This window comes from Lichenostomus cassidix, chromosome 7, assembly GCF_008360975.1.
Source record: "Lichenostomus cassidix isolate B80296 chromosome 7, HeHo_3.0, whole genome shotgun sequence".
NCBI classification, from domain to species: Eukaryota; Metazoa; Chordata; class Aves; order Passeriformes; family Meliphagidae; genus Lichenostomus; species Lichenostomus cassidix.
The window spans coordinates 15,671,937-15,697,600 of record NC_139488.1 but is presented as its reverse complement, the minus strand read 5'-3'; the positions used below and the strand labels follow the sequence as shown (position 1 = coordinate 15,697,600).

The 25,664-nt window shown below is 35.8% G+C and overlaps 1 long non-coding RNA gene across 5 annotated transcripts in view; it reads right to left on the bottom strand.

The window, feature by feature from the left end:
• The window catches only part of LOC146434614 (uncharacterized), a 265,691-nt gene extending 243,666 nt beyond the window's left edge, over nucleotides 1–22,025 (bottom strand). For all 5 annotated transcript variants that reach the window (XR_014853460.1, XR_014853461.1, XR_014853458.1 and 2 more), the window contains exons 1-2: nucleotides 21,969–22,025; nucleotides 1,749–1,875 (exon numbers count right to left, since the gene is read on the bottom strand). This is a non-coding gene — a long non-coding RNA (uncharacterized LOC146434614). The remainder of the gene's footprint in view (nucleotides 1–1,748; nucleotides 1,876–21,968) is intronic.
• Between the last annotated feature and the right edge of the window lie 3,639 nt (nucleotides 22,026–25,664).

The window sequence follows — 25,664 nt, the reverse complement described above, 5'->3', positions numbered from 1 at the left end:
ACGCCATCTGCACCTGAAGCAGCTGGTGCACTCACCACACTACATCACTCAAACACTACTGGAAAAAAGCCACTAGAAATGATCATGTCACAAACAGATGTAAGCACAAGGGACTGAATGGGGCTGGATCATCAATGTATCAAGGGGACTTCTGACTATTATTCAGCAATCGTTTCCTGGTTATTTAATGTGATACATCAAAAAGCCACAGGGTGTGGTGGGTACAACAACAACCAGTCACTGTGAAATTCTATTCCCAAATTCTTTAAGAGGGAGGTCTCTGCGTCGGTGTTAGTGTCTGCATAACAGCACATAGCATAAGAATATCGTGCCGTGGAGCCCTGACTCTAATTATGCAAAATACAAATAGATAATAACTGGCATTTTCTAACCTGCCTAAAAATGCAAGAAATACTTTCTTCTAAAATGTACTCTTCACCTCAAAGCTCAGATTCTAAACTACACGAATTCTGAGGAAAGAATACTTCATTAGGAAGGTAACTGTGATAAACTGGGGAACATGGACACCAGACTAAATGCACAATAGAGCAAAGATGAAAATAATTATAAACAACAAATACTTATGGTTAGATGAGAGTCACATCATTAAGCCTGGTAGTTTCAGAACCACACAATAAGATTTTTTTCCCAGAATTCTAAATTCTGTGTAATTAAAGATTAAAATAATCTAAGTAATCTTGAAAACTACTGTTGCTAATTTGCTATTGCATTGTTTGTGAAAATTTTTTAAATCAAATTATGTCTATATAACACCAACAGGAGGTAGTAGATTAGGTGCTCCTCATTGTAGAGCCTTTTCTTTTCTGCTTGGCAGCTTTTAACCAACAGTGTTTTATATTTTGTACTTACTGCATATATGATTGCTTTCTCCTTTTTTTTGCCAGATTTTTATTGTTTTATTTGTTTTATGTTTTATTCCCCAACCACTAAAAAAAAAAAAGAAAAATTAGGGCTACTTCTACCAAAAATATTAACTTCTCCAGAGGAAAAGGCTTTTCTTCAAACATTTTGTGTTGGAAATAAAATTAAATTATCTTTTCTGATGAATAAAACAAGACTAAAAAGGTATATCCTCAAAATATGAGGAGGAAAAATACTAAAAGAAGACATAAAATTTTTATTCCCCCTTAACAATAGTATACAATGAAATGATAGTCACTAAGAGTTGTCAATGATAACTTGCTGGATCAACTCTGCTAAATATTGTTAACTTCTTTTACCTGGAAATCTGTTTCATTAAAACTGCTATATTTCTTAAAATCTGTAACTATTATTTACTAAAGTATTATAGATTCCATTACTATCTCATAATAATTACACATAAACTAATGTATTTCTAAAATAAAAGGTTGGGATTCTCTTCAGAAGTTAAGAGTCACATTATACTCCCTCTAAAAACAAGGCTATTACAGCAAATAGGAAATACTGAAGACATGCTGATTCCACACTGATCTCTGATTTTTTTTTTTTTTAATATTGCAACCTTGAGAAACAGATAAAACATTATTTTATATATTTGATGTTTGAGCATAAACTCAGAACTCTTATGGTGGATAAGAATTTCTTGCTACTATATGTGTCTTCCAGATTAAGAACTCACACTATTTTAATTAAATTTCACTAGAGCCCTTCAAGGCAAAGTATTATTACTTCAGCCTTCACTGATGACATAGAAAATACAAACCAATCAACAGAGCACCTCAAATAATTCACACATACAAACTCACTCTTCCAGCTGGAGTCTCTTGGCTGGACCAGAGTTGATTCAACTGGATGCAGAGTTGATTCAACTGGTCCATTCACTCCAAAAGAAGAGCAGTGATTAACTCCACCAAAGTGTTTGGCCATCTTATCCTAGAACAATGACATTAGGACATTCATTAAAATATGTGAACAGGATAAATCTCCCATTCAGGCATCAAATTTGGCCGGCTGTTTTGTGGAGCATCCTAATTAGCCATGCTTGTGATTTTATTAACAATTTGTCTAGAAGTGAATGTAAGCTGACACATCTAATTTGAACAGACATGAAAGCTGAGCTGGATACAGATCTACTGCAAAAGTACTGCAAAATACAGTACCTCATTTGTTTTGAACTATTTTTCTGATTCTATTTTTACTCACTGTGATTTACCACCAGTATCCTCTGGGTGATAGTTAAGGAAACAGATGCTGGGAATCTCTGTCCCTTCAGTTCCTGAGAGGAGAGGTCTGACTCACACTTGTTCCTAGTCTCTCCTTTGTACTCACACATGCAAAGGGTGGCTGTGTGAAACTTAAATTACTGCTTGATTTCCAGTTTGTCATTGCCAGTTTCCTCAAAGTTTCCACTTACGTATTTTACAGCTTCACCAATTTCATTTGAGCAGCATTTTATTACACATTTCCCTCTCCAAAACCTAAACTGCATGTTCCCAGGATAAAGTTAAATTCTTTTATTTTGAAATGTTCTATTTATTTGGGATTTTCCAATGAAACTGGGTAGAAAGAAAATGTACAAATCCAGGACAGTGTCGAAATTAATTTTAACAGATGTTTTTGTCTGAAGTTTTCCTCTACCAGTTTGAACAAATGCGTATATAGAAGACATACAGAACTACTGAACAGAAATAAATGCACCCCATGCCTGTTTTTGAGGCAATCATGGAACTTTCCATTGTCTGTGTGCAGATATGAAAAGGTTTGCTGGCTTTCACTGATAGACTGCAGTGCTCAGCAGGGCGCAGGAAGAACTAGATTGAAGGTATGGGCAAGACAGCAGCACTGTTCCCCCTGGCTGAAAAAAGGGACATTCCATGAGATAAAATGAAATTATTATTTGGAAAATGTTCCTCAAAACACACCTTGTAGTAATGAAGGAGTTAAATGACACACTTCATTTCGGTCATAGAAGAGTTTTATTTGACTAGAATTAAAATCATAGTACAGTTCAGAGAAGAGGTCCAGTGTCATCTAGCAATAATTTGCCCTGGCTGAGTTTCTAGGAGAAATAGTCACAATATAATTAATCTGGTGGAACAGCTGGATACACAGACTGCAATTAATTTTGCTCTGAATATAAAGAGTTCTACAGTAGTTGAAAAGAAATTGGATCAGTCAATAGATTTTTGAATTATGTAGGTTGTGGGCAATAAAGCAAATTATTGTTGCTATTGTAAAACTTGTTTAAATCAACTGAATTATTACAGTAAATCCGCATACTTAATAAATCTGTACTAGTATTCATTTATATGAAAAAAAAGATTCACGTTTCAACTTCTAACTAAAGAGGCAAGAAAAGTTTTAAATAAACCATCAGACTACTCTCAATAAACAGAACAAATGTGGACTGCTTACTGTTTCCTTGTTCAGCTTGTTAAAAGCATATGAGAACAGTGCATAACTAATATCCAAATATCAGAAACTTGGTTCTCGATTATCCAGCGATATAGGCAGTATCTCTTTAACAGTTTCTTTCAGGGAATATTTTGCCAATAAGAGCTGGACTTTTAAGCAGATGGTCACTGCACGAGAAACAGTTGAACAGTGGCACCCAGAGGTGAAAAGTGTACTGCTCCTGAAGAGATTCCATTTGTTGTAACCTGTTTCTCATCTTTTCCTTTTGTCATTCCCATCTTTTCTTTTCCAAGTAACAAATGCCAAAAAAAAAAAAAAGCTTCAATTTGGATGAACATCCTCTAGAGTTTAAAAAAAAAGAAAAAGCCCCTGCTTTGTAACAATTATTATAGTTGGGAACACATTTTAGAAATGCATTTATGCATTTTTCCTACATATTTTCTCTAACAAAGAATGGGATAAAAATAACCATGGAAAAAAATATATTCGCAGATGCATCTCCTTAGATGGAATTATGAAACCATAAAGTCTTGCACTCTCCCTAAATTCACTAGCTGAAATTACTGTACAAGATTATAACAGAAGCCCAAGCATAAAGGTTGCTGAATTTTAGGAAAAATTCATGGGATCATAGTACAAATACAATAGTAGCTGATGCAAACTGTCCAAGCTATCTAAGATGCCTTGATTTCAGATGTTTACTAAGACCTATTGTATTGTTTTCGTAAAAACACCAGGCTGAGAGCACTACCCCTCTGAGAAAACCTCCCTGCGCTCCTTTGCCAACATGTAGTTTTAGATAAATTCCTATATTCATTATGTGCATGCCCGTTATTTATTTCACAAAAACTTTAAATAAATACAAAGCTGCCCATCAGCCAATAAAATGAGGCCCATTGATTTTTAATTAGAAAGGCCATACTTCAGCAATTTGCAATGCTTGCCTGCACCTTTCAGTTAGTGGGACTGTACCTGGGCTGAACTCAGCAAACCACATCCACACTCTCTAAGGATCCTCAAAACAACCTTCCACTTAACAGACTGTAATAGGCAAGCATCTGCTCAAATGAGAAGACAGAAAGTGCACAGAATGTTTCTGATGATTTTCCCTAGTAGCAAGACCTTTTGTCTGCTCCACTCCTCATGCCAGTTGTTAATAGCATTGTTATTATTATCAGCATCATTATAACCATCATTATTTGTTATCATGGAAGGAGCAGCAGTGATGCGGTGGGCAAAATTTGAAATTCGCCCTTCTGTATCTCCACATCCAGCCCATATATAAGGAAGGCATTTCCACAAACTGCAGGCAGAGGCAAACATTCCTAAAATTATCTCTATATCGACTGTGTTTGGGATTGCTCTCAGACTACAATCCATACGAAACCCACCAGCTGAAGTCAACTTCCCATAGTTTATAGGGAAGGACACTTCTCCACATCTGCATTTCAGGCAGGATTTTAAACAAATGTGAAAGCAAATATGGAAGGAAAATATGGCTATATGCAAACTGACATCCTTCCTCCCCCCATCACACCTTCATTTCCCCATCTCTTTATTAAGATTGCGACTATTTGCAGGAAATGGTAGTTGCAAAGGCTGCAAGGCTTACTCGCTGCCGTGGAGCTACGTGTGGTATTGCAGAGGCAGCAGCACGGCTCTCCGTACAGCGCTCCCACAATGATCGCCAGTAAATGACCATATAATAGGAATTGTGGGGAGTGACGTTAAGTTTATGGCATGCTTTATCCCGGCCGAGCGCCGCACCTCAGTCCCTGCAGGGCCAGGCTGGGGCGGGGCGGGGCGGGGCGGCTCCCCCTGGCGGCCGCGGCGTGCAGGGCAGGGCGGCCGGTGCGGCCGGAGCGCGGCGGGAGCGGAGCCAGGCACCGAGCCAGGGCGCTCAAACACAGCCAGCTCGCGCTCCGTGAACCATTTGCTGCTTGCGAGAAGGCCTAAATAAAGGCAGCGCTCGAATTCCTCATCAGCATCAGCGCTAGATCAGCTCAACACTCTCTAACTCTTCATGCTGAACGGACTGTATTTATTATTATGTGTTACTACATCCGTTTTTGCCTCAGACGTCCAGAAAATATTTTAATGATTCTAATTACGATCGTGTTTGGCTGTTTCTTCAGATCATTTCATGGTGTTCTCATAGATACAGGCAGGGATTTGGCCACATTGGTTTTGGATTTTTGGTTCTAGTTCCCAGAAAACGTCATCTAAGAAGTGATCTATTCCTTCTGAAACAAGTGTCACTTAAACACATGGTTAGAAATGTAAAACTTAACAACAATTTTTAGAGCACAGTTTCTCTTCCAAGACTGTGCTGTAAAGAAGGTTTAAAAATAAATTATATTTATCACCAGCCAATCTATAAAGGCAACACCTTTTAATTCCATTAAAATATATTGAAAGAGGAAAAAAATTTTATGGAGGAATAGAATAGAAAGTCAGTATGTACCTCCTTCCACAAAAGTACAGAATTTTCTGTGTTCTATAGAAGTACAGGTGTGGTATATGGGTACAGGGAAAAAATACAACACACAAGAAGATAAAACAAAAACAGTAAAAGAAATCAAAATATCAGTTTATCCCTACTGCTAACAGGCACTTGGAGAAACATTGAAACAGAAGAGAATATTCTTGCTTCAACATCTGCACGAAGGTATGCACAGTGCAAGAGATGAGGAAGAGGATTCATCCTTCTTTTTACACATTCCTTTATAATGGACTGCTTTTTACAAAACTCTGAAAGAAAACAACATTGCTTTAACCATTCCTCCCCTACCTGCAGCACCCAGGTTGACATTCTCACTCCTCCCACTCTGCAGACCCCACACTGGTAACGCTGAAGAGACCTGCCCATATTTAACTGCACTTGTTATGCTCACAGCCCAAACACACATTGTTCTGTTTTGTAAACACTGCAGCTTGTTCTGCTTGACTGTGGTGATCCAAGAAAAAAAACAGATCTATAGTTTTGCATTAGGGGGTTAGACATGAAAAATTACTCTTGTGAATTTTCCTTTATAATCTTATCTGCTGCTTATATATGCAGCAGAAAGAAAATGTTCTCAGTACCTTTCACATCCACTCTGAAGGCCTTACCCAGAGAGCGAATGAGTAGCCCAGACTTCTGCTCTTGTCAATGCAAGATGGAAAGCATTCATGGACTGCACAGATCACCCATATTAATACATGGTACAGAGTTTCAAAATTTTTGGCAAACTAAACTGCCAAACAATCTAATCAATGGTCTATTTATCTAATCTAATTTTCCATCACTCCAGGGGCATAAATAGGAGCTTCCATGAAGTACAGTTCTAGATTAAACTATTCAGCTTACTCCACAGCAGTTGGCAAATTTCCCCCAAAGTATTACAGATTACACCCCCCTTAAAACACTGAATCAAATGTGACTGTGAATGTCATTACTCCTGTTGTTGGATAATACCTTGTTTAAAAGTTAGATAAAAGAAGACATTTAGTTTTCCATTAAAAATGAAATATTCTTCTGAGGAAACAGTTGATAAAATGGAATTCCACAAGAAGATAGCCCAGACAAAATATCACACATTGTGTATGCAGGGCACAGAACAGACCTGGCTGTGGCCTGCACATGTGAAGACAACATTTCCATTTCTAATTCCAGTATATCTATGATTACAAGGTTACAGAACACTTAAACAAAATTATTTGACATAGTTAAACCACAGCAGCACCATAAGAGCTAATTAAATGCTATGTCTGGACATACAAGTTTCATAGTAAGTAGGGCAAGGTTTTGTTAATATTTACAAAAACATATTAAGCAAAGATCATTACATAAAGCCTAAAATCTGAGTTTGAATCTACATTAGTAGATTCTTAGACTACACATTATGTAAATTCATGGAAGTGCACTTATTTAGTAAAATAAAATGATAGCAGTTGGTCTGCTGCTCCATCTGATTTTAACTTACCAATACACTTATCAAAATGACAGTATTATTTTCATAGCTGCCTGAATGAAAGTTTTATTTGATATATAACGTTTATATTAATCCTTTTAAATGTTTGCTGCCTTTCACCCCATAGGTGATCTCTGCAAAATGTGTTGAGTGATTTATTAAGGTCTGACCCAGCAAAGTGCAGAGAAGGCTCACATCCCACTGACTTCAGGAACAATTAAGAGCTTCTCCATGAACCGTCTAGGATCAAGCTCTGAGGATTTGGCAATTCTTTTGGGCTGTGGTTTTGGTCAGATTTTTCTGTGCTAACTTGCTTTATTATGCTTTCATTTTATGCTGAGGTCAAATAACAGTTGTATCCAAATCCCTATTTCTGAGCAAAATTTTCAGTTAAGTCAATATGAGTTTAAGTAAAAAAAGGAATGCAGGCATAAGTAAAAAATTTGTCACAACTTGCTGTTACATGGCAAAGTTTACTTAAAAATTTTATACTACACAGATTTTACAATCTAGACCTGAAAAAATACACCTATAATAGTTAACAGTCAATTAATAAAATATAGCCAAAATATTTCCACTCTAATGAGTAGTTTGTGCACCTAAAACTAATATTCACCAATCCTATCTGCATTTCTTTCTCAAGAATTTTCCTCTACTACAAAGCAACATGTAAATAAATCAATGGAAAAATACTGGAAAATGTAAATCGATATTAGTTATTTTACTGCTAAGAAGAAAATCCATTGTTCTAATTTTTCTTGTTTTCTGTTTGCCCTTATAGTCCAGAAGTTTCTCCTTTTTCCTTGGTATTTTGAAACCTGTCTGCTAAGTAACAGTGGTCATGAAAATCCTTTCATGGCATTTGAAAGGATCCAGAGGATTTATTTGCATGTGATTGAACTGATTGACTAAGTAAAATAATAATTCTTTTTGAAAAATATATACTGCTTTTTATAACACAATGTAAGACCACTCAGTATTATAACAGGTAGCCTAATTTGAACACTAGTAAAAAGACAACACAGCATTCTTAAATTCTGAAAAAAAAAATGTGTTGTTCTTTCAGTTGTGTCTTTGCTAACAATTTGGAAGCATCCATTGTACTACTACCGCAGTGTTATTGAGCTAGTTTTATTAAGGCAAATTTATAGCAATGTTAGAAATTAATACCACTCTTATTTCCTCCACTGCCTGGCTTTATTGAATGCCATGGGGCATATTAATCAGTAAAGCCAAGTAGTGCATGAAATAAAAGTATAAATTAACCTGTAACATGAATGTAAAAGGAGGCTTAATAAAATAGAAATAAATAACACTTAATGATAATCAACCCCGCCTGGCTTAACCAAGCACAGAGTGCAATAATGCTATCACAAAAAAAAGTATTTAAACAAAGTTTAAATCATGATGCAAACAACATCATTTACAAATACTTCACTGTATTGTTTAAACACACATAAGACTGTATAAAGACCCCCACCTTTTTACCCTGACATCTCTTCATGTAAAATTCCTGCCAACTTTGGGAGCAGGCCTAAGGTACAATGCCCACAAATGTGAGAATTATTTCAGTGCAATTTTCACATTTAGATGTAACTGAAAAAGAAGTCTGTTTGCATACATCCAAAATGTATCTCCAAATATCAATTATGACCAGAACAGACTTTTCAAGCCTATTTCACACAGGTGAACAGCACACAATATGTATCATGATTTATTAAGGGCTTGACCTTGCAAGTGTGTGAAGTCATTTTAACCTGCACTTAAATTTATGCTGTGGTTTATCTAAAGGCAGCATGGTCTGAAGTATAACTGAAGGGGTTTTTTCTGGGGAAAGTCTCTTCTTTCCAGGGAACAAGAAAACTCAGCACAAACAATTACTCTCAGTACACAAAATGACATATGCAAATCTTTGCAAAATCAAAGGTAATTTTGTAATCATAAAACAGTTGACAGCTTAGCTTTTCTCCACAGTTACCTAACCTCCAGAGCACAGACATTTGCCCACATTCTCTTATATAATGACCACATATATGAAAATACATGCATTTGCAAAAACAATAGGGAAAAATGGCCAAAATCTGTCAGTACCATAAAACACCAATGTGTCTGCTCCCTCTGCTGGCTCTGCTGCAAAGCTAGCTGTGGAACACCTGCTGTGATTGCTCTGCTACGACACTCACACAAACGCAGAACAACTTTGCTAGAAACACCGAGCAACAAGAAGACAGGTAAGCTGAGAAATCCTGCATAAGAGACAGCACACATCCCAATATATGCATGATGCTAAAGAAAGGTGCTGCAAATATAAGTGTATTCTACATTGAAGTTCATTGCATCACAGTTGTGATATTATTATGGAGATGCACTAATATGAGATATAGCCAAAACTTAACAGATACAGTGAGATATACTTGAAACACTGTTTGGGTGGTGGAACCAGTGTTAAATTAATTATTTTACATTTGCAAATTGAACAAAAGACTGTTGCAGACTGGTTAAATCCGAGAGTATCCAGTCTCTAACAGAAATGGTTAAAGATCTTATTTTGCAGAAAATGTAATGACACTGAACAGGAGGCAAGCTTAACATTTAGTCCAAGTGAGGTCCCCATACTCTCGGATGATGTTTGCTAGGAGTTCTGGCAGCTAATGAGTTGAACCATCTGTAGCAGTTTCCTGACAGATGTGGCCAACTCCCATACCGGGCACTCCATCTTCTGACACAGAGCTCTGTGGAGGGCTCCAGTGACAGCATTCCGAGGGGAAGGCAGAAACAGTGCCCCCAGGTACTCAGATGTGGGAGCTCTTTGTAAATAATAAAGCAGCTGTTTGGTTGGTTGTTTTTGTGGGGCTTTTGTTTGTTTCTTTGGGGTTTGTGTGGTTTTATCTGTTTGTGGGTTTTATTGCCAAAGGGCTTTCCAAACACATTCCTTTTGATTTCAAAATTATTGTGAAGCTTTTTTCCCACTTCATCAGCCATGGCATCACATCCAACTCCAACAACTCCTACACAACATCACTGGATTTAAAAGGATTATATGACAGCTCAATTTAGGCAGGTGTTTCTTTTAGGATTTTTTGGGGGGTTTTAATTAAGCTTTGCACTTAAACTCTGGATTTTTCTAAGTCCACTGAACTTAATGTATCATACAGATTTTTAAATACCTAAATTTCAGAGTTTTATGAGATGCACAAGGGTATCCAGTTTAGAATCCACTAAGCATGTATTATTTCAGTGCTAAATTAACAAGACATGGTCTAGACTAATAAAGAATGCAAACTGCTAAATTTATATCTTATCCAGTAAATGTGTGAAAAATAAAATTTAAAATGCCCTTTAAATGGTTTTTAAAAAATATTTTTGCATCATTTTTGTCTTCCATATAAATTATTAATTTAGGACAAAAAATACTTTTGATGTCTAATACCATGATAGCTAAACTGCCAATCCAAATCAATGTATCTACATAATAAATATTGATCCTTATGTTTATGTCACTGAACTCCACATTATTTTGTTTTGAAGTCAAATGCCCCAGCAATTTAATCTCAATGCTGAATACATTATAGACATTAGTCCAAATAAGCAACTTCTTTTTTTTTAAGGCAGCAGAGTTACAATAAAGTAAAACAAAAAAGGTGGTTTAATTACACACTGATACTATGTTTGCAGACATTTTTTTAATTTAAAGCACAAAAAAAAAAAGCTGTAGAATGGCATTTGTTGATCTCAAAGTGTGTACCTAATCTTCTATGACCGTTGCAACTGGGCAACACATGATATGTTATTTGAAAACCTACAACCTTATTTATTGAATTTGACATTATGTAAATGTTAAGAGACTATCAATTTGCAGAATAAATCAAACAATTTAAGTAATAAATTATGCAACAGCATTAAACACATTATAAAACCCACAGTTAAGAAATCAGTGAAGGTTCATACTTGCATTTTAATATTTTAAGAGATATAGGGTTTTTTCCATTGAAATATTTCCTGTAGCATTAAATTAAAGCAACCGTGTTGTAAAAGCACAGGAGAAAAAAGAGAAAGTGAACACCTGTTGCAAACACACTGGTATTTGTGGAATGGAAAGGGGACCAGAAAGAAGTGTATGATGAAACCACGACAGTATGTTTCAACTGGTTACAGGGAAAGGAACAAACATGCACCACGGGCCCCTGAAATTTTTTCACACCTATTAGAATACCATTTATTTTCACAACAGAAAACTATTACTGGCATAGGTTAATATTTTAAGCCTCAGTTTTAAATAAATTGTTTCTGTGTCTAACTCGGTTGATTCAATCTCATACACAAATCATTCCATTTCCTTCATATCCTTGGATTAGAAACATCCCTGTGTTTTTACACCAGTGTAACCACATGGAAGTAAGACTGTGGCAGCTCTGCTTGCTGCCAGCAGCTGTCACTTAACATCAGATCTATCTTCACAAATATTATTACAAGTGTGTTCATCTGAGGTGTCCTTATTCACAAGAGCTGACCTTCATGGCTATGTCTGACATTTAAAAAGAAAAGTTCTGCTTTACAACCTTCAGTGTGCCTTCAGTTATAAATTACTTGAAGAGTATTAGTAATAATAATTGATTTTAACAGTAAGTAATAGAGTTATAAACAGCTCCTGCTATTTAATGAAAGAAATGCTTCATCTTCTGGTTTTATTTATTAGTATTCAAGAGCCTTCCACAACCTCACTGAGATCGGTTATTGCTTAATTAAACTGGAAAAGATGACCTGTCAATGACTCCTTGCTAAAAAGAAAAATAAGTAATTTTTCGCATTTCTTTACAAATGTTCTTAAGGGTTGCTTATTTTTCTTTTCTGTTGTGAGCTTCTACAAATACATGTAAGATATAAGATATATATCATATAAGATAGGGCACGTGAATAATGAATTATTTGAAATTTCCTCACATGTTAATAAAACACAGGATTTTCATCCTGTAGGGTGCATCAGCTCAATAAATAGAATCAATTAAGAGTTTTGCCCTGCATTGGCCACACTAACCCTCTTAATTTTCACAAGTGAATCAATTGCAGAAACCTTCTAAGCATCTTTCTGCTGCTCACAACTAAAGTCTACTGCATTTTTTAAGAAATTTAAGATTTCCAGCAAAGTTAAAGAGCACCTACAGGTTCATAACACATAAGCACTGATGTTCACAAGTGAAAAAACAAGGATCAAAAGGCTTCACTGGCAAATGGTCTGATGAATGATACAATTATTCCATCAATAATGGCAGGAAGGTTTCAAATAAACAATACCTAACTAAAATCTGATTGTACAATTACAGCAGTGGCTAGTTTAATTTACATTTTTTTGGTCACAAGGTACTGATAACTGACAAATAAAACTTAATGCCACCTTATCATGATGCAAATAAAAATATACAGGACACATAGATAAATGTCACACTTGAGACATTGTCTATCATCTCTCACCACTAGCTGGCACCATAGCTTTAAAAATGTACTGATGTATCTGGTTTATATCTTACTAATTAACAAGCCAGCTACCCAATTTTTAACAGAAAACAATTACTCAAAGCAAACAAGAAATATTTGGGGCTATAAACTAAAATGAGTCTGAAAGCAATATTCTCAATGATGACTGGTACGATACATCCTGCAAAGGGAAATGGATAATAGTTAACAGACTCAGGGGGTGTTTTTATTACATGAAAATAAACGGTACTGTGCACAAATGGGAGAGTCTGATATTTTTGCTGCTGGCTGGGAGACCGTAGGGGTCAATATCTTGGGTTATGAAGAGGATGAACCCCAATAAACTGCCTCCCTTACTGGGCTTTTCATCCCAAATTAACTCGGAGGCCACTTCAGGTTCACTCCCAAAGAAGCAGCTTTATTGCACCAGCTAATAAATTTCACGGAGTCTGTCTCCTTCACTGGCTTCCCTTTTCTCATTAGAGCCTGCTGCTTTCATTGTCTGCTGGCTGGATACAGATGCCCTAAGAGGCAGGGCCCTGGTTTCCATTCTCTGACTGCAGTGGTTCTGACATTGCAATCGACTTCACTGCCATGTTCTGCTCCAATTCTTTCAGACCAGCTGCTATGGGCTAACCTGACACATGCACTGCGACATGAACTCACACATCCAGGCCCACACAAAGGTCAAAGCAGGGATCACAAGCCAGTCATTTACCACTCAGCCTCAGAAAAGACAAAAAAAATTTCAGGCAACTGTTCTAAACTGTCTAAGAAATTTATATTTATTTACAGGTTGGGCAAAGAAACTGATAAATGGTCACCTAATACCAATAACAGAGCACTGATAAATTATAAATACATCATTTTTGCAGAAAATCTATCAGCTATGGTCTGAATAGAAGAAGTACTTCCATAATGTAAGAAAATCTTCCCTAAAAAGAAAATAAACTTTCTTTACTATGGAACAGGTTCTGTGCAGCTGTTAATCAAATCAAAAGTCACTGTGAAAGTTAGGATATACTGACTAGATTTTAGTATCAGTAATGGCAGGCACCTGAAGAGAACCCTGCTATTCTAGGCTTGGCACTATTAGACAGCGCAGGTCATAAAGTTACACATATTATTTTTTACAATCTTCCATAGGACCAGAGAGAAGAGAATGTACATTTTGAAGAACAGTGCTATACATGTTACAAATTCGGCAGTTGGTTCAGTAAAACAGCAAGCTGATAGCTCCATCCCAACCGAACAAAAAAAGTATCAAAGACTAATTTATACTGTTGGCTATGTAGGAAACAAAGAATTCCAGCTCTTACTCTGAAAAAGTCATCCCCTGCATAATTTTATAATGACATTTTTTGTACTACCGAACAGGGCAATGCAGAACCTTGTCTACACCTTCATTATTACCTACACTGGTCTGATTCTGCCTTGAGCACATACCAGTAGCACTGCCAGGCCAGTCTGCAGCCTGCTTTAAGCACTGCACTTCCATGCTGCAGAAAAGCAGGCAAAAGGCATTTCCCACCCTCAGTGCCCAGCAGAGTATGGATATGTGGCTAGCACAGTTTTTCCCATGGGAAGTTTTCTTGTGTTTTTGTAAATAAAGATAAAGTTTGGATGTTTTGGAACAGTGTCCCAGAACTTGGGCAGTGCAGGCCTAGCCAATCAGGCCTGGGGGAAAGCTTCTGACTGACCAATCTGGGTGACTTTTGAGAACTCTATAAATGTGATAAAATCAAAACAATAAAGGTCATTCCTTCTTGCCACTGAGACACGATGCATTCATTACTCTGCTAGCTGCTCAACAGCAACATGGATACAGATTGCACTTGTGTTTCCAGGGTAATCACTGACGTCATGGCAGTGCTCCTGTCTAAAATGACACAATCAGTTCTAACAGATTGATTTGAAGATGGATTTTGGTTAATAAACCCAATTATAACATATACTTAAGGTGGTATGGCACAAATACTTACCTACCAAAAGAAAATGAAAAACAATCAAACAAAAGACTGGAACATAATGGAAGGAATCCACCAAGAACAAATTCTTTTTAAATGGTGCTTTAAATCTATTTAAGTAGCTTCATATTCGCTAGTGAATTTCATTCTTCACTGATACAGATATTTTGTGTTTTGTAGAGACTTATTTCAAAATTAATTTTATCTTGAAAGAGAAAAGAACATATTCTCATATTCCTGCCTTGGCAAGTAACACTTGCAAAGTTCCTTCTGTAGCCAAAGGTTCTGAGTCTTCATTTTGTGTAACAAAAACTGTCAATAAACAAAAAATTAGTTCCCCCTGTTTTTTTTACAGTCATTGAAGTTGACACCTTTTCACTATATATGGTCCACAGGATGAACACTGCCAACATCAACTAATCATAATGTTAAGAATGTGATGGGTTTGCCTTGTTCCAAAGTTATTTTGAGGTCATTTTGGTAGTCCTGCACACAGTGCACAGGGCAGCCCCTTGTAACTGAGTCAATTGCACAGAATTCAGGCCAGGCAGCAATGGGGATGAAGGATCATAAATTGGAGAAAACCTCATCTTAGTGAATGCAGCAGAGAAGCCTGTAAGGGCTGCAGTATAATAAAGAAGCGTTAGAGTTAATCCACTGCTATCTGTCTTTATTTTGCTAACCCAGTCGAGTGGACACCACAGCATTGAGACTACATTAATCAAAATTTGGAATGACCTGCTTTTCATTGCAAACTGCAGTTATCTTTCTTTACTGATTGGCCTTGACCTGTCAGCTGCATTTGGTACTGCTGACCCTGGGGGTTCTCTCCCAGAGCCTGGAGTACTACGAAAGGTTGTCTGACTCTGTTCTTGCTCAGTTTAATTCATATTCTACTCAACATGCCCATTTTATTTCCAGTAGAAATTGTTCATTTAATTGCATTGTAAGTTTTATGGGGTATGCCCCGGGCTGCATTCTTTATGCCAAGCTTTTCAGTATTTATATGTGGAATGGTGGGGGGTGGGGGGAATGACTCACTCACAGAGCTAGACCAGGCTTCATAATGCCAGTAATTTTCACTGCTTTAAGTTGTACACAAAGCTGTTTGGGGAAGAAAAAAAAATGTGTATCTCATCACCCGAGGTTGATTTGACAAATGCATTGTTTTCAACTGAATACCTTCAAGACAGGTTCATCCTCTTTTTAGGAATTTCACAACCTTTCTTCAATGCTAGTATATATTATTCTGGTAAGATACCTGTATTGCAACTTTGTATCTAACCCACCCCAAAGTTCATTGCATGACAGCCTTAGTACTACAAACCAAAGAGTTCATACTCAAGAATTCAGTGTTTCTTCAGATAGTATTATTTGAGTCATGTCAGATGTATTTAATGTCTTCCTTTGCAAAAGGGGTTCAGGTTTAACATCCCCAATCCTGACTCTTCCCAAAGAAATAAAGAAATGGTGCAGTACAGCATATATCTACCTTCTTTGGGGTGTTTGCCAAAACAAGACTTTAAATCTGACACTGCTTAATCTATTCAATTAGTTAATCTATGTATTAGGAGATGGTTTCAAATATCATGCCATACAAAAAGCACCACCTTTATTAGTAAAAGGCAAATTGTACTCTTACAAATAACATTAAGTTTGCCACTCCTCTTGGACACTGTCAAAGTTAAGAGAAATGTCATATGACTTACCAATGTAATATTGAATTAACCACACAAGGTAAACTTTAATTTTTGTTCATATCTTGAATAAAAATATTACTTCAACAAATAGGATTGAATTTATTCTTCAAAATGTTTTAATTTGCAATAGAAATATATATTGAATCAGTATTATTATTAATATGAAATTGAAAAATTTGGATCCATAATTCAGGAATAATCTGGATCCTGGTCATCCAGTAATTTTTTTTTAAATTACTCCTTCTTTACTAAAGACCAACTACAGGGGAATGCTATGCAATTATAATCATTACTTATTAAGGTTAATTAAATTTACCTTGTGTTATAGTTGCCATCTTATTTTAAAACAAAAAGTAGAGACGGATGAAAAATGCCGATTATAAATATAAAAATAAAATTATCATTGATTTAATTTTTTACAACATATTTTTCAAAACAGATGATAGCAATAAAAATGGAAGAGAATCAAAACTAGAAAATCAAGAGGAATATGCAAAGAGAGCAAGGTTGCAGTTCATTCATGAGTAAAAGCAAAGTAAAAGACAATGTCTATCAAGAGATCAGAAAGCAAACCTGGAAACAAACACCTCCAGATTGTGAAAAAATGCAACTTGGAATTCAAATTTTGTGAACCCAGACATATGACCAGAAGAATAAATGAAACCTTTGGTGGAAATCCTTTAGCCTATTAATATAAATATATTTGAGCAAACTCCAGATGGACTCTGCTGTTTAATCTGTTATTCCTTGATCTAATTTTATATTAATTCTAACTTAATTAATACCAATTACCTTATCAGTAAGTACAATCACAGAGAAGTCCATAGTCTGAAATTCACCAAGCACTTATACTGAAAGGCAAAGAGGTTTATTTGTTTCCATAATTTGCTCCAATTAAGTTCGTCATGCCCCTTCTTTCTGATACAATTTTCCTCTGCTATCTATTATTTTTAAGAACAAGAGGAAAATAAAGAGACAACATAACATATTCTCTGTGATTAACTATGAGCCAATTACTTTCTTCCTTGCCGTGCCTCACCTTGACTTTTTTTCCCTGAACAAAATCTGTCTGTTGAGCAGTAGTTGCTAGGGCAGTATTGCCAAACTAATAAAAGAAACTGCATGAATACTTTAATATTCAACTTAACTACAATTGTAGCAAATACATTACAAAAAAGGAAAAACATACACACTTTCTACTTTTGATGAATGTCACAAATTACTCATAACAACATGTGGCACCAGAATAGAAATGAGCCAACAGCTGCAGAGATTTAAGTCATTTGCACAATGCCTGTAGTCTGGTACCTCCCCTGCTGGAAGTTACCATCTTCAGAAAACAGTGAGGAGAGGGGAGTGTGGGCCTACACTTCAGCTGCTTCAATTCACAATCGAGCATGTTAAATCATGGGCTGTAGGATTCAATTACAATAGAAGTAATAACCGATCTGCCAGTAGTAAAACAAAAAACCAAACAGACCCACAAAAACCCAAATCAAACAAAAAAAAAAAAACAACCCACCCAAAAAGTATTCAAATTCAGCACTATGAAAGCAGCATTTTGCCAGATTTTATTACAAACACATCGATTCCAGCCCCCAGAAGTAGCAATAAGCCATTTTATATTAGTTGAACTTTTCAAAATAGTCATAATTCTGTGTGTATTCTGTGTGTATTTATAACCCAGTTCCTCTCAGAATGGTTAAAACACAGGTGCTTCTATTCCTAAGTCATCCTACCTAGACTAAGAACTGCAGTCCTACAGTATTACATAGCAAATTTCCTGTGCAGTCCTCAGTGGAAGCAGGAACACTCACAGAGCTGTAGGAAGAGAAGCTCTGACCAGGAGACAGGAAGGTTTCAGGAAGTTTTGGCAAGGTCTGAGGAGACCTTCTGCACAGGTGGGTGTCATTCAGTAGTAAATAACTGGGTTCTGGCACACTAGTATCATTTTTGTAAGGCAGGCAACAAAGCAGCACAGCCCCTGCTATGAGGAACCGAAGGTTTGTGGGAGGTTATCAAGCTGAGATAATATTTAGCAGCAAATAGTGAAGACAAGTGTGTTCCAAAAGAGACTCTATTTTATACCAAAATATTCCTTTCTCCTCATTACCCTCCACAGAGAAGTAATTCAACAACAACTGTTTTGGTCCAGTAATTATCTTTCATTAGAGTAAAGAAGATTGCTAGTGCATATATGTATAGGAGTCTTTCTAGAACAGACTAAACTTTATGTTTTATTTTTACTGGAATACTACTAAATTAAAACCCTAATAATGGGATGACACTTGCACAGACATTTTTCAGCTTACATACTGCCAATTCCCTCAGCATCCTAAGATCAAAGTACATGTAAACCACTTGGAAACATACATACTTGGGACCTCAGGTACTGATTTCACAGGGGAAAAAACCAAACAAATTTAAAAAAAAGGAGTTGGGTTCAAAAACTGGACTGTATGCAGATTTTAAAATCAATATTGACAGATTTATTCCAAAGGTCAAACCAGGAAAGTTTGCCTCTTGTCGTTAAAGTGAACAAAACAGAAAAAGGAAGAGCTTTAGGCTGGTATCTGATGTTTCAGTAGTGCTGCAGTCATGTATAATTTAATACGCCATGACTGGCTAATAATACTCTTCTTTGTGTTCCTATCACAAGTTTTGCAATAATGGTCAAAATTTGTGGTTTCCAGCAGTCAGCTTGGAATATTGCCTTTCTGCTCCAGGCCTGACATAGTCCTAATTTTCCACTGGGATGTGCTATATAATTGCATCAGTCTGCTTTCTGAAACCCTTGCAAGGGTGTTAAGCTAAAAAAATAGAGAAGACAGAACCTTTGTTTGGGCACCAGACTGCAGAACAGAAATAAAAATAACTAATTAGTTTAATCCCATAGCTAGCTTCACAAGATGGAGGTAAAAGCAACAGGTGTACTGAAGGGTAAGCACATGTCCATATGAAGGAATATAAAAGCAATTAATTCTTGTTTGGATATAATGGCAATTTTAACTTACAGAAATAGCAAGCTGTGTGTTTTCTATATTCACATGTTATAAGCACCTTTATTTTTAAATAAAGTCCTGTATGCTGATAGATGTAAAAATTGAAGAAGTTCTGCGGTACAACTACAGCAAGTGTTCCAAATCATACAGCTCTTTTGGTTGACTAGACTTAAAAAGAAACTCTGAAGTCACAGAGTCCCAGGTGACACTTCTTCGAGGTGGCCCCTCTGAAGTGAAGCAAACAAACCCATTTATCTGCATGTTTTTACTAGCAAGCCTCAGAAATGGCTCCCAGAAAGAAAATGAAAATGGACACTTCTGCCAACTGCTCGTGTCTCCTTAGATTGCAGGCCTTATCCTCAGCAACATAAAGCGCAAGCAGAATGAGACATCAGACAAGAATCTGATTTCACAATTCTAGAGCCTTTTCCAGAGTATTTTGTATATGTTGGGGACATTGCTAGACAGCTTGTTTATTAAATCCCTTAAGAACCACAAAACCAAACTACATTTTAACTATATCTGGTACAACATAATATAACCAAGTCCTCTGACACCCAGATAATGTAGATTGATTAAATACATGTTAAATCCACATGATACAACTACAACAATGCTATGGTTGCAAACATTTAAAAGGTACTAGTTTTATATTACGTTTCACTGAGTGACAGGTTTTTGGGGACACTGCACAAAAAATATTTTTGTCATTTTTCCAAAAGCAAATTATCAACACCTAAAATCTGAATCGTTCCCATCTATATGAAGTAACTTGTTTGAAAGTTAAACGTTAATACATTCTTTTGAATTAGACAGTTATCCTTATGTCGGATCTCTCATGTATAATCTATCTGCTTCCATTATCACTGTCTTATTAACACACAGAAAATGATTAATAATAAGGCCAATGAATTCCAACCGTGTTTGTCCTGAAGGCAGAAATGTAGTCAAGTTATATATTGCCATAAATTTTTCCACTAGGTAGCATTTTCAGATTATGTTTATTGTACATGACCTACAATATTTGGTAAATGAGCATGTGTAGTCATTTCCCTGGTAAATATGCCAGCATTCCATGCATTACAGGGCATTTCTTTACACTAACAACACAATTTTCCATGGAATACATCAGCTCGAACACTTGAGGTCTCTGAATGTACAAATGACTTACTACCAGCTGCAGTTTCCTCACCCTTGGCTATATTCTCTCAGCAGTTTCAATATATTTCTGTTAATTAAGAGATTTAATCAGCCTTAATGAGCAGGTTGGTTCTTGACATTTTCTGCAGTTTTTTTCTACTTGCCCTGCATCTCCACTGGTATTGGTCAGTACAACCATTAAAAGTAAGGAGAAAGAATTGCAAGATACTTGACAGAAACATTATAATCCTTATGATATGGGTTCAAACTTCAACCTCTCACAGTTTAAGGCTTAATATTTTGTATCTAGCAATATATATTTCTAACTAAATACAAAATTTCTATGTTAGGGAAAAGAAGAAAGCTTTTGAGGAATTCATTATGAAGACTTGATTTTTTAAAAACAAGTATGTCCTAATTCCAAATCCCTAATTCCTGTTCCAAATGCAAACATCAGCACATATGGTATTACCCTCTGGAATTCTGAATTTATTTTGACAGCTTTTGAAAGACATAACCTTATTCACGTTTCATTCTATATAAAGAACTGTTCATCTGTCCTTATATCACAGTAACCTAAAAATCTCATCTACTTTTTATAAAAATAATCTGTTTTTCAGCAGCAACAGACCAGAAAATAATTATGTAAAAAATCAATTCAATGCATTTTTAAATAGCTGACTTGCAGGGGGCTGTGATACTTAAAAGTAAAGTACAATTTACAAACAGACGAAACCATAGTATGTCATCAAAAAGCATGATCCTAGCAGCTTAGAGCATAGTATGGAGAATCAGTACAGGAAAAGGATCATCTATGTAGCTGTATTTTTTTTTTAATCTTGTTTGTGACAGATGTTAGCAAAGCGGTTGTTAGAGTAGCTACAGTATGTACCAGATAAACAGTTATAACTATGTTTGACATAAATCACAGTGTGAAGAATGTGTGCAAATTCAATTTAGGAGGAAAAAAAAAAAAAAGGAAGAGGTTTTCCTGCTTAGCAGTCAAAGAGGCATTCTGAGCCACACAAATCCAGTGCCAGATGTGATGCTCCCGATTGGCTGAGCACTGACCATGTGTTTGAGCCGTGCGGATATGGAAACTCCTCCCAGAGCCAGATCTGCATTGCAGTCAAGGGAAGAACAAGATTTATTTCCTATGCTCTGCTCTCTTGCTCAAATACGTACACGAGCAGGAAATCCACCTGCAGTTTTCTCCCCTTAATAAAATGTACCAAACAATACTTAATGCTTAGTTAGTTGTACAATTACCTCTAATTAGTATTTTGCAAATCTTAGTAACAAAGAATGAACACTTAAGATCAAGCATCATTATATATTATTTTTCACAATTTTGATTTCAAGAACAGAAGATATTACCTGCTACATCCTCCATTTTTCTTCTTTCTTCTGCATCTCAGGGTTTTTTTTTTCTTCCTGTGTAGACAAGTGAATCACAATTAAAAATTATTCTAGAAATCTTGTCTTTCTTTCCCATCTTTTCGCCAGCTGTGATGATTTTATTACACAAATTTTAGAACAGCTGACTCCTTGTGCACTGACATCTCAAATATAACATATTAAACTCCATTTCACCTGGAGTTTTCAACTGTATATCACGTTCTTTTTTTCCTCTAGCAATACATAAACTCCTTTCTATTTAATCTACATTTAAAGAAAACGTATGTTTGCTAACATAAAAAATGCTAGCATAAACAAAGAATGTTGCTTTTAAGAAAGCCCCAGTCTTACCCTAGAGCCTTTGGTAAATCAAACAGCCCAGCCATTCTGGCTGCCAAACAGCCCAGAATGTTAGGCATATGATTCTTTATTTCAAGTAAGCTCCTTAAATATGATTGTTAGCATTTCAACATGACAACTTTACACTTTGTCCAGGGCATAATTTTGCTAGTAACAGAATTCCTCCTATCCTAAGACCTAGACAATAAATGTGAAAATCTTGGGCACAAGTTACAGAGCCAGCTATGTTATAATGGCATCTCAGCAAGCTATTTTCTTCTCACTGCTAGAGGTTTTATTGTTTGGTTAGTCCTAATGTCATTGCTAATGCACACTTCTTTCCTTAATTTATGTCAGATGGGTTCAAGAAAATAAAATTTTAAAAAGAAAATTCAGATACAACATAGACATAGCAGGTTATGGAATAAAACAGAATCTAATAGCTTGAGATTTAACAGACAAAGAAGAGCAGAACAAAAAAGGAAATATGTTTAGGAAACTATTCATATTTATACTAATCAGAAATGCAGGATTATTTTCCATATTACATATCTGGTATGAATATAAAATATTATAAAGAATAAACATTCTAAATAGAAATACAATTTGTAGAAAGAAATAATCCTGTGACCCTGAATGAAACCAAAATATACAAAGGGAAAGCAGTTTAAAAGTATTTTTAATTGAGCTAGCTGCTAAAAATCATTTGATCTCTCTCATTTCCTGCATCATAGATCTCAGATATAGCTCCTGAGGAATAGAAGTCATGGAAAATTGATTTAAGGTTTCTGACAGATGGAGTGAAATGGACACAGTCACAAGATTTTGGTGCTATTTCCAAAATATTTGCTGGAGATTATTAAACCTGCACCAGGCTGGTAGGTAAGTATATATCTTTTCATTTCAAATTAGCTCATGGGCTGGTGTAGTACTTCAAACACACCTCCATCAATTATTAAAATTAATACAGGAGAGTGCAAATGGAAGCAGCTGCTGTGTCTGCATGCATTCTGTAACTTCCATAGGAAAAAGCAGACAGAAAGCTTTCTCAAACCACTGCAACTAAGTCCTGCAGAGACTGCCAGAGTTCTGGGGCACAAGACACTTGATTGGCACAATCCGTAGTGGAAAAGGTCTTTAGGTTTTGTTGTTTCTGGAGTGTGTGTGTATACAAATATACATATGTATGTGTCTGTGTATATCTATGAAGAGTTTTAACAATTACTGAAATAAAGCAAATGCCGTGGAATAATCATACTTAAAATAATCAGTGTATTGGCTCTATGTATTTTTCAATTAAATTAATTAAGTAAAAGGTTTTCATGCACCCTGTACTGCATACAATAATTGCCAAAACGTTACCAGACTTGAGCACATTATTCTTTGTTTAGCAAAGCTCAGCATTTTAAATCAAATTCAGAGATGAAAACAATTGTTTCCAAATGAAGAAGACAGCAGAAGCTGCAGTTGCTTGCACAATAGTCAAGTGTCTCCAGTAACACTTGCCAATGTTTAAATATACCATATTTCTACAACACAGAAAAAAGAATTGAATGTTCAACAGTCTTTTGGCCTGAAGCTTACATGAATGTTTTGCTATATAGTACTCTGGCCTTCTCATCAAAATTGCAGCCTGCATCCTTTTTACAATATGAAACTTAAATATGTTCAAATAATCTCTATGTGCAAAACCATGACAGTACTAACATTTAATTAATAATGAGTCCATTTGATTGTAGTCCATTTGCAGTCTCAGAGTTTTATAGCAAATATATTTAGTTCAGTGAATTGGCTCCATTAACATTGCTATTCTGGAGACCAGAGTTCAAGATCAATTTCATATTCACATCTTAAGCTCTGTGTAATACTAAAAAATACTTTGGACAGTTTCACGAACAATATTTACCTATCCTAAGATTCACTTTAAAAACAAATGCTGTATAAGAAGCAAACAAGACGAACCTCCAACAAACCCACAACAAAGAAAGGACAATGAAGTGAAACTGACATTCCAGCCACATAAATATATACAAGCTAAAAGCCTTTCCCACTGTTTTTTGTTGTGTTTTTTTTTTTTAAACTAGACACACACTAATGTTTCCTTGGCTTACAAAGAGGAGAGTACATGTTTGCAAACATTGCTAGTGAAAAGAAAAGCATGTTAGCCATCTGCATAGATGACCAATACTGCATCTGCTACATAATGTGAAGGTCCATCTCACTATGGAACTGCATGAGCCAGGACAGATACGAATGTTTTAAATGCTACATTTTCACTTAAGGGAATTGGTGACCCAAAATGGGGAGCAATATTTTACTAGAAAACACTTCACTAGCAGAAAACTGTTTGCCTGAAATCAAAATTATAATTTTGTCCAAGCCCTCAAACTTGTGTATGCTTTCCATATGCAGCTGTGAATCTTTGTAAAATGTGCATCTCCCTCATTTACTGGTTTGTCTTTTATTTCAGTGCAGCAAGCACAGTATTATATTATTATTACATTCGGTATAGTTGATTACACATAGGGGAGGGCAATCATGAACTGAAACTGTAGAATTCAAATGTGATCTGCCTATGGCTGTGCAACCAAATGAAACTGCAAGACAATCAGCCTCCATGAGAAACAGTTAGATGTGAAATGAATGACAATCAAACTAATAAAGAATTCTTCAAATTTGGCAAAACAGCTCTTGTGGTAAACTACAAAAACCTTTGAAACTAAGAGAGGTATTTAGCCAGTACCATTATCTGTCTCTTGGTACTGTCACTCTGGGACTAGCAGAGGCAAGAGAACAAACAACATACATGAAGAATTTTATTTTAAACAAAAAGTTGTGTTGTTTACTTTGTTGAGAAAAGGAAGATGAGCAAATGTTCGTTTTGGCCTCAGTGCAAGGAGTATCTGGAGATTTATGAGATTTTCGGTGTGTTTTACTTTCTACGTAGACATCTACCTTTTCAAAGATACTGGAATGATTTTAAAACGTGTTTCAATCCCTGTAGACAATTACCAGTGAGAACATTTCTAGACCTACCGCATTAGGAAAATTATGTCTACTTAATCAAACAGGTTTGGAAACTTTTGCATAAATGATTTTTTTAAGAAACATCAGGACACAATAAAGAAATTAAATTAATAGCTAATACTAAATTTTCAGTGATTCAGTAAAACCTCATCAACTCTTTTACTCCTTTACATAGCATAAAGATATTTTTAAAGGGGTAAGTGCCAATTCCTCCCGTTAAGGTTAGGTCATCATACTAAAATAGACACTGGTAGTAATGCGAGGATAACCGAAACTGAAGAAACCTTGCCTTTAACAGTAAATTTTTAT